This window comes from Symphalangus syndactylus, chromosome 12 (assembly GCF_028878055.3).
Source record: "Symphalangus syndactylus isolate Jambi chromosome 12, NHGRI_mSymSyn1-v2.1_pri, whole genome shotgun sequence".
In the NCBI taxonomy this organism is placed as follows: domain Eukaryota; kingdom Metazoa; phylum Chordata; class Mammalia; order Primates; family Hylobatidae; genus Symphalangus; species Symphalangus syndactylus.
In genome coordinates, this window is record NC_072441.2 from 35,407,711 (window position 1) to 35,431,459 (window position 23,749).

General features: G+C 38.3%; 1 protein-coding gene and 1 pseudogene across 2 annotated transcripts in view; one reads left to right on the top strand and one right to left on the bottom strand.

The window, feature by feature from the left end:
- The window catches only part of ADGRL2 (adhesion G protein-coupled receptor L2), a 691,023-nt gene that overhangs the window by 245,398 nt on the left and 421,876 nt on the right, over positions 1–23,749 (top strand). The gene's annotated exons all lie outside the window — the stretch shown is intronic.
- LOC134734805 (mediator of RNA polymerase II transcription subunit 28-like) lies at positions 6,660–7,720 on the bottom strand (annotated as a pseudogene).

The following is a 23,749-nucleotide window of genomic DNA, read 5'->3' on the forward strand; positions in this document are numbered from 1 at the left end:
TTCATTACTGCCTATATTCAGATGATTAGTGTCCCAAGCCAAAGCTCCAGGAAGGGAATCTAGAGTCAAAACAGGAAGAACAAGTTTGGGTGTGAACTCCACAGGGAAGCCTCAGGCTGAGACATGATGATGTCATGGGCTTCAGGAGGGGCTTTGAAGTCAGACCCAAGGTTGAAACCCAGCTCTGCCTCTTAGAAGATGTACTGAGACTCATTGAGCTTCATTTTCTATGCAATGAGGATGAAATTCTGATCCTGCAAGCTGATGTAAGGATCAGAAATAATACATGTAAGTGCGTGTCACATAATAAATCCTCAATAGGTGGAAACTAGAATTTTTGGGTCCCAGATGCTTGATGGGAAATGGGACACACAGCAATGTTGAAAGCCCTAAAGACAGGTTTTCCCTCTTTTCAAGTCTGCTAAAGACTAGCCCTGACACCAGGTCTGGCGGAAGGTCTGTATATCCAACAGGCCAAGGACTCTTTCAGAAGACAGCTTTTGTCGAGTGTCACCTTGAGTCCCCAAGTATAAGGATTTATTATACTTTGATTTGTACAAGTCCTCCAAGATCAAAGATGGATTCTGAATGTTAGTTGTCAAATGAACAAACGATTGTGGAAATATAAAAGCAAAGCAATTCATGTTGCCTTAGGAATAGCTCATTTGCAAAATCTAATATGCTATTACATTGACATATTTCCTCATTTCATCTATTAAATCTTCCATGTTAGTAAAACTAGTTTGTCACAACCAAATGCTGTGATTATGTGCACTTATGCATACATCGTATGTGTATAGTCTGCCTATAGTGTCTAAAGAATGCTGGGTCTGAGTTGAAAAAAATAGGAAATTAAGATCTAGGTGTGAATGAACAGCCTCTGCATTTCAAATATCTTTGAGTATGACTACCTTCTTAAAAATACTTCTGAAACATAGTTTTTTAAAATTTTAGTTCTTCTAGCACATCAATCAATCAATCAAACTCGAAGTTGTTCTTTTAAAAATGTCCATTTGGAAAACTTATGAAAAATAGATCGCATGAATTGAAATACTCCCCAGATTAACTGAACTGTTTTAGTGGGAACTGCTTGTGAGATATTGTATTGGAGGTAAGGAATCACTTTCCTGTTCCCTGAGTTTTTGTTCTCATCTTCCATCTAGGACTTGGCCTATTTATTTGAATCTGCCTTTATTTGGCCTGGGAAAAAAATGTTTATGTAAAAATTGACCCCTCTCTGGCTCTCGCAGCAGCTTGTTTGTGGTATAGATGAGTGTGCTGGTTCAAATTCCTCTGTTCACTGTTGACTAAGACCTTGAAGAGTTCTTCAGGCTCCACTAGGCCTGAGAAGAGTCTATTGAGAGTCTCAGCCTTTTTCTTCCTGCCAAGTTACTTTTTTATTAGGTAGATAAACTCCTGAATTGTTGAGAAGCAGCTGTTCAAAGAAGGATTTGGCTGATTCTCGTGAGGTTTCTGGGTACATGAGAGATATATTTGCGTCTGGGATCCACTGGTCCCTAGCACAGTTAGACCTGGATGACGTCTCTTTCCTGCTCTATAAAGGTTTCTGGAATGTGATGGAAATGCAGCACTGCTTTTCAGGGAAAGCCGCAGCCACTCAATCAATTTCCTTTTCCTTTCTGTCTCCCATCTAAGTGTGGATCTCTCTCCATAAATGTTAGTCTTTAAAATTAGGATTTCAGGTAATTTGATGTTTACTAGATGAATGCTAACCACGTAGAGTATATGAAACTTTACTTAGAAAAAAAAAAACAGAAAAGAAAGAAAAAGAACCCCCCAAAAAACCATGAGTTCTGACTAAGACTAAGCCTGGTCAGATACATGAAAGGGTTTAAACTGTTAATTTTCACATATTGCTCAAGTAAGCAAAACTAAAAGCATTTAATTTCTCTAATAATCTCAGACATGGTTTTCTTGTAATGTACTACACAATCTGTATTGATTACTCTGTCAGTAAGATACACATTTAATAAACATGTATTCCAAAGTGAAGCATAAAATCAAAGTTTAAATTACTATTCTTGAAAGCCACTCTTTCCCCCAGTGTGTCAAAACAAAATGATTGGGAGACAACAAAGACTTACATTTCAATTGTTTCTTGGGAAACTAATTGTAATAGGTATTAAGATGAAGAGGGCATTTATAGACAGCAGAGGAATAAATTCCGTACTTTTTCAAAACATGTTAGTGTAGAGATGACTTCCACCCAATCATCTGGGAACAGAAAAGAGCTTAGCTGGAAGTTGTAAAAGAAGAATAAATTTTTAGTGTTTCTGAAAAACACATAAAAATTTTCAGTATTATTTAAAAAGTATTGAACTGATAAAAAAAATTTAAATATCAAATCTTGATCCGCTATATATGCCATTTGTATATGCATATAATAAAGATTAGATTATAAGCTTTTAGCATTATTTTTGCAAAGGGTGTTATTTACATATAAGAGCAAATTTCTTTGCCAAATTTCAGCACCCAGTTTTTGAACTTTTAGCATCTCCCAAAGCAGTATTTGCAGCTATGCAAAAATTTTTCACATCTTTACTGCTCTTCAGAGGAGGTCTATAGAAGGCAAATTGTAAATGTGTAAAGTGGTAAATAGAAGGGGTGATTCAAAGGAAAAGCAAATTGACATTTGTAGTAGTAGAGAGTACTGTTGTTTTTGATTTGTTATATGCCTTAATCTGGCATGCTATTTCACCCTTCATGACACACATCAATACCTTCTTTATGTCTGGCTATTACCACTCATTTAAAAATCTATTTTACATGATTCTTTCAGCCAAAAAAAGACTATAATGACACAGAATACAGCATGTGCTTCATAAATTCTGTAAGAATCAATACTTTGGCTGGAAATTTGTCAGTCTCTCAAAGTTACGCGTCATTAAACTTTACTGTTATTACAGTGGACTCTTCCTCAAAGTTCAGTACCTTGCTCATATTGGAGAAATGCTTTTAAAGCCAGGAAAGCCAGAGAGAGGCAAAAGCTACTAGCAGTGGGATAAATACCTGCAGATGATGCTTCATTTGCAGAATGCAAATAGAAACCAACATTGTTTTGCTTATGTATGGGCAGGTAGTTTATAAGCTTCAGGTTCCATTTATCTAAAGGCCCTGTAGATGATATCCACACAAGTTTGGACAATATGGGAAATATTCTTCTACTGACCAGATTGCTCCTGCCTTCTAATAATAACCTCTGACAATTCCAGCAGACAGGTTAAAAAACAGATGACAGCTGCATTCTTCACCCATTTTACACTATTTTCTGGATTAACTTGTAATGAGAACATGAGAAGTATTTGTTGTTTGTCATAATGACTGGTTCCGGGAGACACTTTCTTTTCAGCCACACCTGTAGGGATTCCAGCTGTAATCATGGCACCTGTGAATGGTCTCATCAGCATGAAAACCAAATATTGGCAGAGTGCCACTTGTGAGTTGTCTCCTGGTTTCACCGCAGTCTCATCAGTCAAGATCTCACTATTCTTCTAACCATATGAAATACATGAGGTTCCCAGAACTGACTGAGCTCTTGCTGCTGGGTTCAAGGCCTTGGCTTCTGTAGCTCCTTTCACCTGTCCTGCTATTTCCCCTCTTAGCTATTACTTTCTCTCTTTTTTTTTTTTTTTTGGCAAAAAAAAAAAAACTTTTGGATGTAATAAAGAAATGGCAATAACTGGTACATACATCAATTCAAAATATTTTCACTAAGCACCAAATAGAATAGTTCCCAATCTTTTCACTGAGAACCCCTTTGCACGAATGCCTAAAACGTAATCAGTTTATTTAGGCTTTTAGTCAAGAAATATAAAGCTGCCAGTCAGAGTTTCTGATGACCATGAGACGACCAGGTTAACAGCCTTGAGGTCATATTATATGAGCTTTTAAAAGCTTTGTTTAACCTATACATTCTAACTAAGGGGATTTGTTGGTGTCAGGCTGGTAATCATGGGTCCATGTTCCAGATACCATATATACACACAACAAAAGGAGACTATATGACCCCTGTATATTTAAAGGAATAATGGCTGATTCTCACAGGTGTACAATTAGTGAGGGGCAGACAGACAGGTGCGAAGCACTAGCCCACAAGGGAGAACCAAGCAAGGGCAGTAGAAGAGAGGAAAGTCCTGTGCCCTTGGGATGCAGCAGAATGGGTGCTGGGAGGCTCCAGGGAACAGACACACGAGTGGATGTCAGTGCATGTGGGAAGGGGCCTTCAAGGCTGAAGAAAACAAAATGAGCCAAGGCACAGAGCCACAGGAGTACTGCCAGTCAGAAGATAGTGAAGCATCTGTCCTGGGTAAAGGGATGTGATCTAATAAGATCTAATAAGAGACTGTATAAAACTCAGAAAACCTCACCCAGTGGGAGCCAAATAACGCTGGTCTCTCTTTCTTTCTTTTTTTTTTTTTTTTTTTTGAGGAGGGGTTTTATTCTTATTGCCCAGGCTGGAGTACAAATGGCATGATCCTGGCTCACTGCAACCTCTGCCTCCTGGGCTCAAGCGATTCTCCTGCCTCAGCCTCCCAAGTAGCTGGGATTACAGGCACCCACCAACACATCTGGCTAATTTTTATATTTTTAGTAGAGATGGGGTTTCACCATATTGGCCAGTCTGGTCTAGAACTCCTGGTCTCAAGTGATTCACCCGCTTCGGCCTCCCAAAGTGCTGGGATTACAGGCATGAGCCACTGTGCCCAGCCCTGATAGTCTCTATTTCTTAACAGCAATTCGACAGGGAATTTGAGGAGACCTGAAAAACTAATAAGATATCAAAATATCCCCCCAAAGGCGGAGGCGTCACATGCTTTTTGTGGAGGTTAAGTAGGCAATGATCACTCTGCAGCCCCTCCTCACCCCCACTGCGACACCCAGTCTCTTGGAATCAAATCTACTGGCAATAACCTTCCTTAACGGAAAATGTTTTCCCTCCCAAAATGTAAAACAAAAATAATACAAGCAAACAAAACTCAAAACAGAAAGGGATGATCAGAGCAAGCTTTAGCCCCTCGTAACTCACCTATACCCTCATTGTCACGCTACTGAAAACAGTGTCTGCCCCATTAAACTGATTCATTATTGCAGAACGTGGCAAAATATAGCGTATCACTGCTCCTACTACATCCCTGTTAGAAAAAAAAGTAAACACCACACACAATATACTTACCACCAAAAGAAGTCAGCATCAACCTAAGGATCCTACTGTAATATTACTACACTAACCCAAGACATTTTAATCCTATTCTGACTTATTTACCAAAAAATACTCATTCTGAGAGCTATGGAAGCATTACAAATATTGTAGTTGATTTTTCTTCCTGAAGTAGTTTGAAGTCTTGAAACAGAGCAAGTTTACATATTTTTCTACACGCCCCTGAGGGGTAATTATCATAAAAGGCCTACAACCAAAATCCTCATCCCCCGATTCTCAGGCTATCACAATTTTTTTTTTTTTTTTTTTTTTTTGAGACAGAGTCGCTCCATCACCCAGGCTGGAGTGCAGTGGTGTGATCTTGGCTCACTGCAACCTCCACCTCCTGGGTTCAAGTGATTCTCCTGCCTCAGCCTCCCGAGTAGCTGGGATTACGGGCATCTGCCACCACACCTAGCTAATTTTTTGTATTTTTTTTTTTTTTTTTTTTTTTTGAGATGGAGTCTCACTCTGTCACCAGGCTGGAGTGCAGGTGGCTCGATCTCAGCTCACTGCAACCTCCGCCTCCCAGTTCAAGTGATTCTCCTAATTCAGCCTCCTGAGTAGCTGGGAATACAGGCGCCCACCACCACACCTGGCTAATTTTTTGTATTTTTAGTAGAGGCGGGGTTTCACCATGTTAGCCAGGATGGTCTCAATCTCCTGACCTCGTGATCCATCCGCCTCGGCCTCCCAAAGTGCTGGGATTACAGGCGTGAGCCACTGCGCCCGGCCAATTTTTTGTATTTTTAGTAGAAACAGGGTTTCACCATGTTGGTCAGGCTGGTCTCGAACTCCGGACCTGAAGTGATCCACCTGCCTCGGCCTCCCAAACTGCTGGGATTACAGGCGTGAGCCACAGAGCCCAGCCTATAATTTTTCCTTCAGATCAAACAATGGAAAACACACATAAAAAGATGAAAAGTCATACAAAAGTTAAAAAACAAGCAAAACCACCATTAAAAAGAACCTGTGTTGTCACACTAACAGTCTAAACTTTGCTAAAGACCAAAAAAAAAAAAAAACTTTTTTACTTGGCTTATCCAAGCTACAGACATAAAGTACTCAAGAAATTAATAGCTTCTAAAAATAATGGAACATTTTTCGATGACATCATGAAACTAAAATCGACTCATTCTCTGGCAAAGAGTTCTTCCAAAATGTCAAGTCTACAAGAAGGGATGTAGGCCGGGCGCAGTGGTTCATGCCTGTAATCCTAGCACTTTGGGAGGCCGAGGCAGGTGGATTGCGAGGTCAGGAGTTCGAGACCAGCCTGACCAACATGGTGAAACCCCATCTCTACTAAAAATACACAAAAAATTAGCTGGGCGAGGTGGTGTGTGCCTGTAATCCCAGCTACTCGAGAGGCTGAGGCAGAGAATTGCTTGAACCCGGGAGGTGGACTCCGTCTCAAAAAAAGAGAAGAGATGTGTAGCAAATCTCACGCAGCAGTCCAATCTCAGGCTGACCACTTTCGCCCGTTGCTCAGGTTGGCTTCAGAGGTGCAGGGATGTTGGCAGACGCCTCCTCAAGGTAGGCCAAGGAGTCCCGAGGGATGCCAATGCTGGCCGGCTTTTCGTGCTGCATGTTGATGTCCTCCAGCACCTGCTGCCAGTGGCTCAGCTTTGTCAAGTGCTTCTGGACTTCTTTCCACTGTAACTCATTCCTTAGTTTTGAGGCATCCTCTTTGATAACCTGCTCTGGTTTCTGGACAAATAACTGCAATCTTTTTTGTAAGAAAAAGCATTCTGGTGACAGAGCAAGACAGACAGAAAGGAAGAAAGAAGAGAGAAAGAGAGAAAGGAAAGAAGAAAGGAAGAAAGAAAGAAAAGAAGAAGAAAGAGGAAGGAAGGAAGGAGAAAAAAGAAAGAGAAAGAAAAGAAAAGGAAGAAAAGAGAGAGAAGAAAGAGAAAGAAAAAGAAAAGAAAAGAAAGAGCATTCTGTCTTTCTTTCGATATCCAGAAACTTCTGGATACACTGAGCAATACCAGTTTGAATGTCTTCCTGATCAGTGCCCTTGACATGGTCCTGACTCACCGGAGAAGTTAAGCATGCACCGCAAGATGACTCTAATTACTCCGCCGAAGTACTGTTAGAAGGTCTCAGAGCACGTGGAGCTGTCTGAAGAAGTGAAGTTTGTCCCGCCAGGGCCAGTAGGGGCCCAGGTAGCTGCCCAGAGAACATACCCCCTAGCGGAGCCGCTGTGGCTGGAACGGCGTGGAAGGAGCCCACTCTTAGCTGTTACTTTCTTTATAATCTCTGAATATTTGTCACATTCTCTGGGAAGTCCTCCCTGATCACCTTACATTGAGGATGACGCACCTCTGTTCTGGCGAGCACCCTGTTTTGCCCTACATAATATTTATACAGTAATGAAATCGCCTGTTGATTGTCTGGCTTCTCTATAACAGTGAGAGTTTCAGCAGGGACTGCATCTATTTCCCATTGTACCCCATCACACAATTCAGTGCCTGGCACACAGTAGGTGCTCAAAAAGATCATCAATGCATAAACGAACGATTTCTTCCATGTGCAAAGTAGAAGGTAAATACTAGAAATCTCAAAGAGGCATAAAATTTAGCTCCTATTCCAGAAGGGTTTATAATAAGGTGGGAAAAACAGTATGGACATAGGTTTTTTATAAAGAAGAAGAAAAGGAACTAAGAACAAATATGAGAACATTAATAACAAAAATTATTTTCATTGGCTGCAAGAAAGTAATAGTTTATTTGTGATAATACTAAAAAAATTATTTCTCCCATGAATCAGTAAGAAATAAACCATCATTTGAATGTCGGAATCATATCAAATTATAACACCTTTCATAGTATGTTCTCCTTTATATCTGTGGCTGAAATGTCTCACCCACTGACCTACTGGTTTGTTGATGATGCCTTCAAGGCCATATTGCTACATGGGATAATTTGAGTGCAGAGATTCCTTCATATTCATTCTTCATGCAACCTTTCAGCTCCAGATATTTCCAAATTTTGCCTCAGCTATTGAAATTTGTTATGGAAATAACAATAAAAAAAAACCTTGATTCCCACTTCTTAAATGAGTGTTTATACAATAAAGTGTTTATAATAGTACCTGGTACCTGGTTAATTTTCAATACATATTTGTTACTCTCATTTCATACCCCTTGATATCTTTAAATTACCTTTTCTAAGGCACTGAATCTAAGCCTGAAAGCAAGTACAGATGGAAAAGAAGAGCGATATAATGAACCTTGCACCAGGTTCTTGGACTGTGTCATGCATTTAAAATTACAGTTCAGAGTTCAGGCATTTGAATTGGCTCACAAACAATAAAGAATTGTGCCTGGTCTGGGTCAGGTATAAACAAGCTGGAATCTGACATAGGTAGGATGTTTACTAGTTTGGTGTTCTGGTTGTGTGCTTTCTCTTATTCCTATAATCTTCACCTCGGATTTTTTCTGTCATTCTCTAAGGAGACTTAGATTTGGTCACCTTCCTACCATATGCTAAGTCTAGCATGGTGGGCTTTGGAGTCAGAAATTCCTGAGTTTGGACCTGACCTCACCATTAGCCTCTCTGAACTTCCTTTTCTTTATTTGTAAAGATGGAATTAATAACCAGTCCTGATTCCTTTAAAATATCTTAAGGATAAATACTAATTAATATAAAATTAATGATATATGTGTACTCTAGTCTTGGTGAGAGAAACAAGCTCCTCTAAGTAGGTAACTGATTAGTGTCAATTGTGATGGATGTAAATACGATGAAGAATTGGTATCATGTACAGTTCAGTAGGGCTCTAACGCGTCACAGCACATGGTCTGTACTCAATAGGCTGTGCTCCATGTTTTTTTTTAATGTTCCTACCGCACAGTTTTGCAGTTGTTCAGAATTCAATATGTATTTTTGAATCAAATATAATTGATAAGAATAAAATGTAAGCTCTAAATAATGGCAGGAATATTCTCCTGTAACTTTAGTGTCTTATTATTATTCAAATAATAATTTTCAACATTGCTGGGTTGTCTAAGTTTATGTAGAAAGGTTTTGGAAGAGTCTATCAATAAAACTCAAAAAAGTATTGTAGAAAAGTAATTTTCTGACCCAATGCAGGTGTTATGTTTTTCATCTCTAGGGAGTAATGTTTGATTTGGTTCATCCAGGGGCATTATGCCAGGAGCATCTTCAGGTCATATAGTACCTCACACGGCCACCACATCTAAGGGGCATTATGTACATCATAAACATCTTTAATAGTTTAATATTAAATACCTTTAATAAACATCTTTAATACTCTACCTTTGGACTTAAAAATTGTGTATTTATTATGGCAGTTTTTTAGCAATAGCAGCTAAATGTCGTCTTCTTAAAAGATCAAAATATTATGATAATCTACTGACAGAAGAAAGTAAAAGGCCTCAAAGAAGAGATACCTTTTTTAATCCAGACAAAGGTACCATAGAGGCTTGCAGCCGCCCTGTCTTCACAATGCCTAACAGTGATGACAGACAGTAGGATGTTAATAAATGCTTGATGAGTTAACAGTGAATAAACAAAACATTTCAAAGAGTATGGGTATTGTGAAGGATTATGACAATAAAAGACAATATTACAAAGAGCCAAGAACACAGACACTGGAGTCCAAAATACCTGAGTTCAAGTGTTGGTTCTGTGGCTCACTGTCTGTGTGTCTTGAATGAGTTACTTATCCTTTCTCTACTTCATTCTCCTCATTTGTAAAATGGGAAAATTATAGCATCCATTTCACAGGGTGGCTGTGAGGACTAAATTAGTTAATATACATCGAACGCTTAGTGCTGTATCCTGTTCAATAGTGGCCTAGAGCATCGTATTCCATAGTCAGCGTCCAATAGGCAGCAGCCTCTATTTTTAAAATAGAGACTAAACACACAATTTTGCACATATGTGTTGGGAATTCAACACATCTTTTTCTGTTGAATAGAACTGATGAGAATAAGAAAATTGTGGAAATACACTCTTAAAACTTTAGAATCTTATTATTGTTCAAATCAAGATGTGTTAGATAAATGCCTCATCAGTGAGGATGATTGTGGTGAAGAAGGAAGAGGAGGAAGTGGAGGAGGAGGGGGAGCAGGCAGCAGAAGAGGCAAAGACAAAACACTGGTCATTTGGGAATCAGTAAAAGTTAATCGTCGCAATGGTCTGCAAGTCCCTAAATGGTCTATCTGCACCACCGCCCAGTCCTCCAGACACATTCTTCTCTGACCTGTCCCCCTTCACTCCTCCTTTGCTGCCTCCATTCCAGCCATTTTTGCCTTCTTGCTGTTCCTTGAATGCACCAGACACAATCTTGCCTCAGAGATTTCAGTGAAGCTATTCCCTCTGCCTCAAATATTTTTCCTCCAGATGTTTGTTGGGATGATTGCCTCACCTCCTTCGAGTTTTTGCTCAAAGGTCATGTTCTCAGCTTAAGACCTACCATTACTTCCTCTCTAACACCGTTACCCTCACCCTTCCTCCACAGCACACACTCTCAACATCCTTACGCTGCTCTACTTTCTTTTCTCCTTGGCTCATTTCACCTTCTAACACGTATATTCATTATGTTTATTATTTATTGTCTCTCTCCCTTTATCTGAGCCGCCCTCCCCAACTAGAATTTAAGCTCAAGACAGTGGGATTTTTAGTGATTTTGTTCACTGATATAATAACTCCCAGACCCGGAACAGTGCATGACCTATAATAGGTGCTAAATACATATTACTGTAAGATTTCTCTTTTTTATATGTTATTTTCTCTCTTGCTATAATTTCTTTTTTTTTTTTTTTTTGAGACGGAGTCTCACTGTCACCCAGGCTGGAGTGCAGTGGCGCGATCTCTGCTCACTGCAAGCTCCGCCTCCCGGGTTCACGCCATTCTCCTGCCTCAGCCTCTCCAAGTAGCTGGGACTACAGGCGCCCGCCACCACGCCCGGCTAATTTTTGTGTATTTTTAGTAGAGACGGGGTTTCACCGTGTTAGCCAGGATGGTCTCGATCTCCTGACCTCGTGATCCGCCCGCCTGGGCCTCCCAAAGTGCTGGGATTACAAGCGTGAGCCACCACGCCCGGCCTATAATTTTTTTCTTTCAATTTTTTTGTTTTGTTTTGTTTTGTTTTGTTTTGTTTTTTTTAGAGGGAGTCTTGCTCAGCCACCCAGGCTGGAATGCAGTGGTGTGATCTTGGCTCACTGCAACCACAATCTCCCAGGTTCAAGCGATTCTCCCATCTCAGCCTCCCGAATACCTGAGATTACAGGCACCCGCCATTGTGCCCGGTTAATTTTTGTATTTTAGTAGAGACAGGGTTTCACCATGTTGGCCAGGCTGGTCTTGAACTCCTGACCTCAGGTCATCTGCCTGCCTCAGCCTCCCAAAGTGCTAGGATTATAGGCGTGAGCCACCACGCCCGGCCTTTTCTTTCAGTTTTAATCATTTTGCACTGATATCACTTTGATTATAGGATTTTCATTAAACAATTAATGCTCTATGTCCTGGCCCACATCTAAAATGAGCAAAAAACAAACATACAGAGCTTAGAAGAGCAAGATTCTGCTTTGTTTCGTTGTTATTCTCAGCCAAAACTTCATGCCTTTTTGGGCAACTGACAAAAAACAAAAGTTAGCATCATTTATATAAAAACACTCCTGACTCAAATCTTTTTTTAAAAAGCTAAAATACTTTAAAACTATAATTTTTAAGGTAAAAGACAAGGGCATAAATGGCTTCTCAAGTAACCCAATCAACATTTACAATCATCAATACGTAGTTCTGGTTGCAAGGAAAAGGACAATTTTATAAATAATAAATAGAAGATAGGGATTATATGAGTAGGGAGGGGAAACTAAATTGTGCAAAAAGAGGCCCTCAAGGAAGAAGGTGGATAGTTAAAATATAGATTAGTTAAAATTGTTTGAGGCTTTTCCGTAGCTAAGAAAGGTGATTTGATTAAAAACACCAGTAATTTTGTTCCATATGTAAACTGACAAGTATGTCTATAAATCCACACCACCCACCCATATTTTCATTTAAAGGAAAACTAGGAAACAATTACACCCAGATTGTGTGTGTTTAATGTACTAAATTACTATCAAATGAAGATTGAGACATTAACCTTTTTTTAATGCAAACTTTTTTATGTGTAAATTTAAAATGTTCTTATAAATGTAAGTAAATTTTATCTGTTTCTACTTAGCCTAAAATAAGAAATTGTATAGCCTCAGCTGGGAAGTATCAATTACACAGTCTTTGTTTCTTTCCAACTACTTCCCAGTAGATTTTTCTATTATTTAAAATTTTAGCAAATTTAATTTTTATTTTTTATAAACTGTGAGATTCTTGCAGTTTTTTTTAAAAAATTGATACCAACATTCAGTAACTATTAGGAAATATTTTTTGTATTTACTACCTGTCTAGTATTTAGAGAATTGCTTTCCCTATTTTGGATTAATCATTGTTTAATTTCTAAATCCAAGGGATTAGTATATAAAACCTTAAATATTAAAGAAAAATTAATTATATTCATTATTATTTCTATAGTATTTCATACAAACCCATGATCTTGACAAGCATTTCATTCATTTATTCATTCGCCCATTCAACAATATGTCTGTATTTCTTTATTACCGAAGCTTGACTTTTTTGACTTTGATTTGTGAAAGCTTATTGCTAGGTGGATGCCATATTGTGCCTGGTGCTGTGATACATTGTATTTAACTGTCAATATCTATAAACATTTCTCAATATGACCTGTGAATGTTAGACTGTTTACAGTATTTCCTGCAATTATCTCTTCAGAAATGTGACAGAGGAAATGGGCTCGTGTCACCCATAGGATTTGAGAAACGTCTAGTGAAAATCACTGTAACTTGGCTTCAATTTGTAAGACATTACACATCAGTTATTACCATGCACTTAGATTATTTTTGAGTCTTGTAAAATATTTTAGGATGGTTTTTATTGCTGTTCCTTGACATCCTTCTGGTGTTTGTGTCACTATTATTTCCATTTTTAATGGAGTTCTTTGATTACTTAAGGGAGAGGCCAACATTTGGGGTTAATTACCAACCTCCTTTGTTAGAAAGCATTACCTAAAAGAGGAAGAAAGAGAGGAGATAAAGAAAACCCAAGTTCAAAGAATGGGGAATAAACAATGGACTTGTTTTATTTGTCTTATTAATATGGCCTGTATGATGTAGATGGCATTAGTTTATATGTACTTTGGTGAGTTACAAGGTAGACAGAAAAATAAGAGATTTTTACAGCTAAAAACTCACTCTTTTTTTGTTTTTCAGTGAGGAAAGAAAGATCTAAAAGGAAAATAAAGTTCAAGTCTCCTAACTCTGATGCACACATTTCCTCTATTTCTCGTATTAAATCTCCATCCTGCCTATAAGAAGCATAACATCTCAAAACAGGAACATCATATATAAATATAAGTACTGAATTTCCTCTCCCTATACAAACATGTATGTGCATAAGCAAAAATTTCATTACACCCAAAGACACATAGTTGTAATAGTTAACACTTTCTAAGTGCCTACTAGGTACTAAATGTTTTGTTTTGTCTTCATCAACTCATTAATAAAACACACATAACCCTATAAGGTAGTTTAGCATAAGTAGATTCTTTTACAGATGAGGAAATAGAGAACTGAAGAGATTAAATAATTTTCTCCTTGTCTTAGAGGTAGTAAATGGCAAATCCAGACACAGCCCAGATGTTTCTAACCCCAAAACAATGATCCCAACCACTGTGCATATATTCATAGTCACTGATGTCAAATCCTTTTTCAAAATTAAGTTTGGATGGTGGGAAGGGCATTGTGTACATAGAGGGCAGACGAAAGGAATTCTGTTAAAGTCAATGTATTAGTGACACATAGCTGTGTAACAAATTACCCCCAGAACTTAACAGCTTAAGGCAACAAACATATTATCTGTGGGTTAGGATTGGGCACAGCTGAACTGGGTTCTCTAAGTCAGACCTCTCATGAGGCTGCTATCCAGGTGACCACCAGGGTTGTAGTTATCTCAAGGTTAGACTGGAGGAGGATCCACTCTCAAGCTTATTCACATAGATGTTGACAAGATTCAGTTCCTCGTGGGTTGTTGGGGTAAAGGTCTCATTTCCTCATTATCCATTGGCCGGAGCCTCCGTCAGTGCCTTGCCACATGGGCCTCTCCTTAGGGCAACCCAGAGAATGGCATTAGATTCCATCAGGGTGAGCAAGGAAGAGAGCAAGTGAGGGTGGACAAGACAGAAGCCAGAGTCTTTTTATAGTCTTATCTCAGAAGTGACATCTCATCTCTTGCCATATTCTGTTCATTCGAAAAATGCAAGTTACTAGGTCCAGCCCATGCTGAAGGGGAGGGAATTATACATGCATACCAAGAGGAGGGGATCACTGGGAGCCACCTGAGAAGCTGCCCACCACAGTCAAGAAAGTGTTCTCAGAGGATATCGAGGACTATGTTCAGTTGACTCTAGTCTATATGTCTGGCTGCAGAAAATTTCCTGAATGCATGTCTTTTGGTAGCCTCCATCCTAATTCAGGTAGAGCCTAACATTAGCCAGAATGAGCATGCCAACCTCCAGCACTGCCTGAGAGAAGCTGTAATTCTGATAAGGAGTCATCTAGCACAAAATTAACTTCTTTCAGAATTAAATTTTCATTTAAAATATCAAAAAAGTCAGTGGATTTAAATAACTATTTTTATATAAGGTAGTGGCAAGAAGATGGGTTCTGAAATCTTCTGACCGCATTTACAGATACATCTCAAAGACAACAGCTGTTTGAACTGTTGTCTTAACCTATTAGAGCCTCAGTTTCCTGACTGTGATTCAGGGACACAGTGCTACTATGAAGTTTAAATAAGATGACGTATATGACAGGATTTTGTTAACTAGAAAGTGCAACATGTAAATACAAACTTTGCACTCTCCTTAGCTACAGAACAGGATAGAATGTTAAGAACAGCACTTAGCATGCTATTTCACTATCTTATTAGAGCAATAAATATCTTTGGAATATGGATGATGAATAAACTGTGTTGTTAACAGTATTCAAAGCACCATGAGTATCCACATTTGTTGTTGATTTACTAAAGAGAAAAAAGGATTTCCAGGCAGTTTTGTTTCAAAGAGGCACTTGTGTTTTGGAACTGCTTGTCTTGACCACGCTGCAGAGGTTTTGAGGCAATGCACAAGCTTTCTGCCGCGTTGAAAACTTCTGGCATCATGTGCTTCCCTCAGCCATTTTCCTTCGTTTCATGCTGCCCCTAGTTAAAATGTTCCTATTGTGTGTGTGTAAGAACTCATATCGTGTAAGAACTACATGGAGTGTAGGCCCCGATGGACCCCGATGGACCAGAAAAGCACATTAGCCTTTCTTCTTTAGTGGCCCAGATTGAAATCTCATCTGATGTTTTCCCATTAGAAATGAGATGGCGAGATATTTTCTGGGAAGTGATTTAGGTACACTAAAACAATCTATAAAGATCTATTGATTAGAAGTAGACGACTCAAACTTGATTTGTGTGCAGTGAGGTACCTTGGAAGGTGATGTGATTGACAGGCTGTGTGGAATAGATTTGGGACTGGAATAGTTAAGATATTGCAGCTTTGCAGAGGGGTACAGAAGCAGAGAAGTAATTTGTGGAGAACTATAAATGGAGGAAGAAAATAGCCGGGCGCGGTGGCTCACGCTTGTAATCCCAGCACTTTGGGAGGCCGAGGCGGGCGGATCACGAGGTCAGGAGATCGAGACCACGGTGAAACACCGTCTCTACTAAAAAAATACAAAAAATTAGCTGGGCGTGGTGGCGGGCGCCTGTAGTCCCAGCTACTCGGAGAGGCTGAGGCAGGAGAATGGCGTGAACCCGGGAGGCGGAGCTTGCAGTGAGCCGAGATTGCGCCACTGCACTCCAGCCTGGGTGACAGAGCGAGACTCCGTCTCAAAAAAAAAAAAAAAAAAAAAAAAAAAAAAAAAGAAAATATAGAATTTAGACTACAGAAATCACATATTCTATTTTTAGTAATATAACTATAAATTCAAACAAACAAAACAAGGAGTTTTCATACAGAGAGTTATAAGAAGAAGGAAATTCCAGGGTGTTCTATAAACTCTGAAAATATTCCTGTTCCTGCAAACATGTATTGGTTGCCATTAGGTTGTTCCTGATTAGTTTTTGTCCACCACATAGTTTTAAAATAACTTAACAGCAGATAATAATGGTATTACCCCTCTAACTAGAATCAAACAAATAAAACCTGAATCCAAATGGCCTGTTCATAATCTTATAGTAGTACATCATAGTTGAGACCGGAAAATAATAAAGTGATGATTTACACTTGAATAATATGGTTAAAATGTAAATTAACATAATAAGTCAAACTCTAGCCAACTCTGAAAATGCAGGAGTCTATTGAAAATTTTGCATTCATTATATTCTGACTTCCTCCCTACTTTACATGGAACTCTATTCCACAAATTTACTTGGAACTGAAATCATCATGTAGGCAATATTTAAGATAATATGATATTAGGTATCTCTCAGGTACATTTTGCCTGGGACAAAGCTTCCCTCTGCTCCAGGCAAATATGAATAGGCCTTACAGGAAAGCCTAAGAAAGAGAGAACAGGAAAAGGGTGACTTCTTTGAGCCTAGCTGGTGACTCTATTAAGCTAAATGTTATCCTTAAAATATTTTACTTATTTTATATAAATAGGAAAGTATGATCTGATAGCATTTTATTTATTCTGAAAATATTTCTTGATATTTCAGTTTGAAGAAATTTCATAATTAATCATGGTGTTAAGGCAATAAAGACATTCAATTATATTAAAAATCACAAATTTGAAACAAATTAAATTAAATTTCCTCTGAGCAGCTCAACTTTTCACAAACTAGCTAAATAAATCTCATAGTATCTGTATATGCAAATTACTTCAAGGGGCAGAAATTCTCTAGTATACTTATAGCATTTAAAAATAACATAAAGATTGATCTTTTTAGACATTATTAACAATGTGGGGATCAGAGTGGCATGAGCTAACAGCTAAGATGATTGCTGTGGAATCAGCTGTTCTTTTTGAAGTTCTAGTCATAAATTATCTAGTCCTGCACTGTTCAACATAGTAGTCACTATCAACATATGCCTATTTAAATGAATTGAAATAAGCAAAATTTAAAATTCAATACTTCAGTCACACTAGCCACATTTCAAGTATTCAATAGCCACATACAGCTGGTGGCTACAGCATTGGACAACACAGGTATAAAACATTTCCATCATCACAGAAAGTTCTAGTGTACAGCCCTGAATTCTCCCTCCCATTTGTGTGTCCCTATGTCTGATCCATATCATGGGTAGAATAAGGAAAATTTGGGCCGGGCGCGGTGGCTCATGCTTGTAATCCCAGCACTTTGGGAAGCCGAGGCGGGCGGATCACGAGGTCAGGAGATCGAGACCATGGTGAAACCCCGTCTCCAATAAAAATACAAAAAAAAAAAAAAAATTAGCCAGGCGTGGTGGCGGGCGCCTGTAGTCCCAGCTACTCGGAGAGGCTGAGGCAGGAGAATGGCGTGAACCCGGGAGGCGGAGCTTGAAGTGAGCCGAGATTGCGCCACTGCACTCCAGCCTGGGCGACAGAGTGAGACTCCGTCTCAAAAAAAAAAAAAAAAAAAGAATAAGGAAAATTTGTAGGGCACTCGATACTTATCTGAAATGCTGAAAATAAGATAGAACTTATCTTCCTCTTCAAAAGTTAATACACATAAAACACTTCATGGCCGAAGATGTTCTATTAAGCCATGAAAGTTACAACAAAATTAGGGGTGGAAATACTGAGAATTATATGTTAGGTTCAATGAAGCACTAAAATATACCTATCAAGTCCCCATTTGTCCGCTGTGTTTGGAATGAAGTAAGTGGAAAAGAGCATAAAAATGTTAAAATGCTTTTTACACGAAACAAACAATATTATGAAAGGAAGTTCTTAATGTGTGTAAAGATTAAAATATTGTTGAAACAAACTAGCTGATAGAGTAGAATGGGCTTCACTCTATTGGGAAAAAGATATTTTTCCTTCTATGATTCCAATAGTTTATTCCTGCAAGACTTAAACTGAATGTGTTTAAATGTTCAAGGTCATAAATAACAAGATAAGTCATAGTATTTCTTTGTATCTGAGAACTTACATGTATTGCAGTACTGTATTACATTTTTTTAAGTCTGCTTGCCCGGTTTTTTCTAATTTTTTCTGTTGGTTGTGCATTGAAATACAATGGCTTCAAAAAAAAATCTAGAATTCTGAAACCTCAAAATTAACCATCAATATGATGGCTAAAATAGAAGGCAGATTTTCTCTTTAAAAAATTATATAGTGGTGTTTTCCGCTGTTAAAAAAAGAAAACTGAAGGAATGGCTTTTCTTCCATGCAATGTATTTCTAGAAAGAGGGATCATTTTCTCTCAACTTTCTTGACCTTAGCCTGTTCTCTTTTGCTAAAGTCATTAAAATGATTAGAACCTCAAGGAGGGTTACAGTGTTATATTCTTTTTCTCTTTTTAAGTTACTCTGAGCTGAATCAACCAGGTTTAAACCCTGCACACATCCTGTTAATCCCATCTAGCTCTTCTGTCTGCCTGGATGAGTTTCTTCAACAGATTCTCTGAATATGCGTTAAAAAACATAAATCACTGGATTAAACTTGTAGAGAATGATGAAAGCTAAATTCGTGTATATACATGTGGCAGGAAAAATGTACCCTTTTATTATTTAACCTGAATGAAAGCAATAAATTTGGAACAGGTTTAGCTGATGATATTGGTAATCCACAACAGATTTTGTAAGCGTTTTTGAATGAACGTTGGTTTTGTTCAATAATCCCTTGGATTAAAGAAGGATTAGATAACTCAAACAATCTGCAAAGAATCATATTATTTTGCTATTTATCTTTTATTTTTACCAAAAAAATGATATGTATGGTTTAGGCGTTAGCAAATTAGACCAAAAACTGAATTATTCAATTCATTTTTTAAAATTTGTGGCTAGGATTACCCAAGAACATTTTTACCTATGTTCTTGGATAGCAGCCTGTTCTCCATCCTCTACTGTTAATACATAGTGTTATGTAGCAATAATACAGATCTTATTTTTAGGTAGACTGACAATAGCTTCTCAATTACTTGCTTTGCTGATCTATCACATCCACTTTAGGTCTTCCAAATTTTATAAACTTTAAAATGTAGAATAAAAATTCTTTAAATTTCCTCTGTATAGCCACTTAGTTCCCTACCTTACCCCCTGCCCACATTCAAATAAAAGGTTTGAAAGAATTATTAGGTGGGTACTGGGATTCAGTTCTAATAATAATTAAAAGGGAATAATTTTTTCTTTATTTAGCAATTACTAGATGGTAGAAAGTCTCTTCATCCATTATCTCACTGAATTCCTCACAAAAACACTGTGAGACAGAGACAATTTTTCCCCTTTTTTGCATGAGACCATTACATTACATGATAAATTAATATACCCAAGGTCACACATCTAGCAAGTGGTAGATCCAGGGTTCAAACACACCCACACCCATACTAGTTATCTATTGCAGCATAACAAATTATTCTAAAAAGTAATGGCTTAAAACAGTAAACTTTTGTTACCATAGATTCTGAGTCAGGAATTAAGGAGTGGCTTAGTTGGTTGGTTCTGGCTCAAGGTCTCTTAGGAGATTGTCGTCAAGATGTCAGCATGTAGGCCAGGTGCAGTGGCTCACTCCTGTAATCTTAGCACTTTGGGAGACTGAAGCAAGAGGGCCACTTGAGGCCAGGAGTTTGAGACCAGCCTAGTCAACCTAATGAGACTCAGTCTCTACAAAAAAGAAAACAAACTTAGCCAGGCATGGTGGTGCACATCTGTAGTCCCAACTACTGGGGAGGCAGAGGTGAGAGGATTGCTTAAGTCTGTCAGTTCAAAGCTGCAGTGAACTATGATTGTGCCACTGCACTTCAGCCCTCATGACAGAGCCAGACCTTGTCTCTAAAAACAAATTTATTTTAAAATTAAAAAATTAAACCAAAAACAATGTCAGTAGAAATGTCAGCCATCCAAAGGTTTGACTGGGGCTTGAAGGTATGCTTCTAAGATGCCTCACTCACATGGGTATTGGCAGGGTGCCTAGGTTTCTCCCTGGCTGTTGGCAGAAAGCTCAGTTTCTTGCTCCATGGACCCTTCCAAAGAGCTGCTTGAGTGTCCTCTCAACGCATCGTAACCGATTCTTTCAAAGCAAAACAGAAGTCACAACATCATACTCCCTCAGAAGTCACTCCAAAATTTCTGCAATATCCTATTGGTTACACAAATCAGCCCTATTCTCTGTAGGGTGACACCACACAAGGAAGTGAGTGTCAAGGAACAGGGATCACTTGGACCATCTTGGAACCTGGCTATGTTCCCAGCACAAAATATATTATTAGAAAAGTTAGACAGTCTTGGTTTTTTGGTCTGTACTTACTGAATGAAGAAACTGCACTGAAAAGCTATATCCAACTGTAATTGCTACTCATTCATATTTTTATCATGGAGGATATTACGTTTATTTGTTTGTTTGTTTGTTTGTTTTTGACATGGAGTCTCACTCTGTCGCCCAGGCTGGAGTGGTGCAGTGGCACGATCTCTGCTCACTGCAACCGCTGCCTCCCAGATTCAAGCAATTCTTGTGCCTCAGCCTCCCAAGTAGCTGGGGCTACAGGCGTGTGCCACCACACCAGGCTAATTTGTGTATTTTTAGTAGAGACAGGGTTTCACTATGTTGGCCAGGTTGGTCTCGAACTGCTGACCTCAGGTGATCTTCCCGCTTCGGCCTCCCAAAGTACTGAGATTACATACGTGAGCCACTGTGCCTGGCCTGGATATTACTTTTATTAGATAAAATTCCTAGAATAATACTTACCTCATATTCAAATATAGAAACAAAATCATATCCAAAGAGAGATCTTTAATTTTTTTCAGTTATCAATCATTTTGCTCTCACTCAAATTACCATTTTGCTCTAGTACAGATTAGCAAGCACTGTGTAGGCAAGACATTCACACATTACGTCTGTAAAGGTCCAGATAGTAAATATTTCAGCTGCATACCAGAGAATCCCTGTTGCAACTACCTAACTCTGCTGTTGGAATATCAAAGCAGTCATAAACAATATTAAGTGAATAGGCATGACTGTATTCCAATAAAACTTTATTTAAAAAAATACATGGTAGGCCAGGCTGGGTGCGGCGGCCCACGTCTCTAATCCCAGCACTTTGGGAGGCCGAGGCGGGCAGTTCACCTGAGGTCAGGAGTTGGAGACCAGCCTGCCCAACGTGGTAAAACCCTGTCTCTACTATAAACACAAAAATTAGCTGGGTGTGGTGGCAGGCACCTGTAATCCCAGCTAATCAGGAGACTGAGGCATGAGAATTGCTTGCATCAGATAGGCAGAGGTTGCAATGAGCCAAGATCATGCCACTGCATGTAGCCTGGGTGACAGAGTGAGACTCCGGCAAAAAAAAGAAAGGAAAAAAAAATATATGTATATATATGTGTGTGTGTGTGTGTGTGTGTGTGCATATATATATATACATATATTTGGTAGGCCAGATTCAGTAGTTGGGTGGACTTTTGAACAACTATCTTGATTTCAGGTAACTAAAACGACTTTAAATTTTATGTGACAGAATGATGTTGTTTGTCCTGGCCCATAATATATTGTACAATTTTAGGAAAGCTGACAGCACCATCGAGATAGAAAAGATGAGCCTCTGTAAAAACAGAGTATAATAGACAAGACAAAAATTTTACACATCAAATCATCACTCTAAAAATATCAAGTCATTCTAGAAAATAAACAGAATTAAGGGTGGATAAAATTTTGATAATTCTTAATTCTGTCTGTATTACAAATACTTTATATTTTTAGCTGACCTTGAATTCTCTAGACCTTATCTATTGTGTCCAACACAGAATAGGCACTCGATACATATTTGTTGAATGAATTTCCACATGCTCCACACCACCCAGCCTTTGCTGCCTTTTCTTGTCTCATCAATAAGCTTTTCGGGGCATCTTGAAGTTCACTGTCAGTTTTGCTTTTAAGAAGTCATCCAACAAAAAGTAAATAGCAGGTAAGAAGTAGTTATTGGAAGATAATTGAAGATATAAAGACTTAAAAACAAATTGGAAAATTATAGAATAGAATGAACATTGACTTCAAATAGACTGGCTAACAGGAGCAATGAAGCATTAGACAATAGAGTAATTAGTGAGGAATTTATTGGCCTCTGACAAAGCTATTAAAGATAAGTTCCATTTAGTCATTCTCACTTTTACTGCAGTTATTTTTACTTTGAGGCCAAGCATTATATTTTTTAACCCACATTTTAATGTGGTTATATCTATAGCTTAAAACCCCTTATTATATCTACCACAGTGTTCATTCACTCATCCAAACAAATATTTATTCATTTATTTCTTGAGCACCTACAATGTGCCAAGCACTAGGTAAGTTCTCAAAGATACAATGGAAAACAAAACATGGATCCTGCACTTAAGGTGCTTGGAAGCTGATGGGGGATACAGAAAAGTAAACAGGCATGGTAAAAATGCACAGTGTCATAAGGTACAAAGCTCATATCCAAGTATATTAACTTCACATTAAACAGAAGTATTAAACTTTCATATTACAGGTCCCAAAGACAATACCTACTGTGCATTTCAGCTATTTTCCACTTTTCAAAACAAAAGTAAAAACAACAAAATCATAAACACCATTACTGGAATATACTGCTTTATAACTATATTACAGAAAATGCAAATTACTAAAGTGGCTTAAGGAGAAAAAAGTTTCCTGGCCAAATTATTTTGCAAAATGCTGGGTTCAACAAAATTAAACAGATTTCTTTTTTCACTGTAGAACTTTTCAGCACTTATAATATGGTAATAAGCATTGTGACTCACTCAGAGGGCAAATATGATTTGCAGTGTTTTGAAATGTATTTGATAAGGGTATGCTTTTTAAAGAAAGTGTCACTTAATATCTAGTAGGGCATGAATGTTTATTGGAACATTGTTTGACAAATACTACCAAATACAGTTTGAGAAACATTACCAACAACAATTTCACACGTTTTAATCAAATCATATTCGTTATAATCTAGGAGGGCTAACTCTTTAAGTGAAATATTAAATAAATCCTTTTGTTATGCAACAGAGTATTTTTGCAAAGCTCTCTAATTTCATATCTTTCAAATTCAGAATTTAGTTGATTTTTTCTTTTTTAAAGAAGCATTTCCCTGGGATCCTATTAAAGGCTATCAGGTTTTGCTAATCCTTGGCTAATTATGTGACAGCATTCAGGAGAGTCCAGATAGGAAGCAGAGGAATCTGTGATCTCAGCTTGCAGAGGACAGCCAAAAGACGAGTAGATGAAGCAAACTGATGTCCCCAGGTTAGGCACTTCTTTTTTTCCCCCTTCCTCTAACTTTTTTC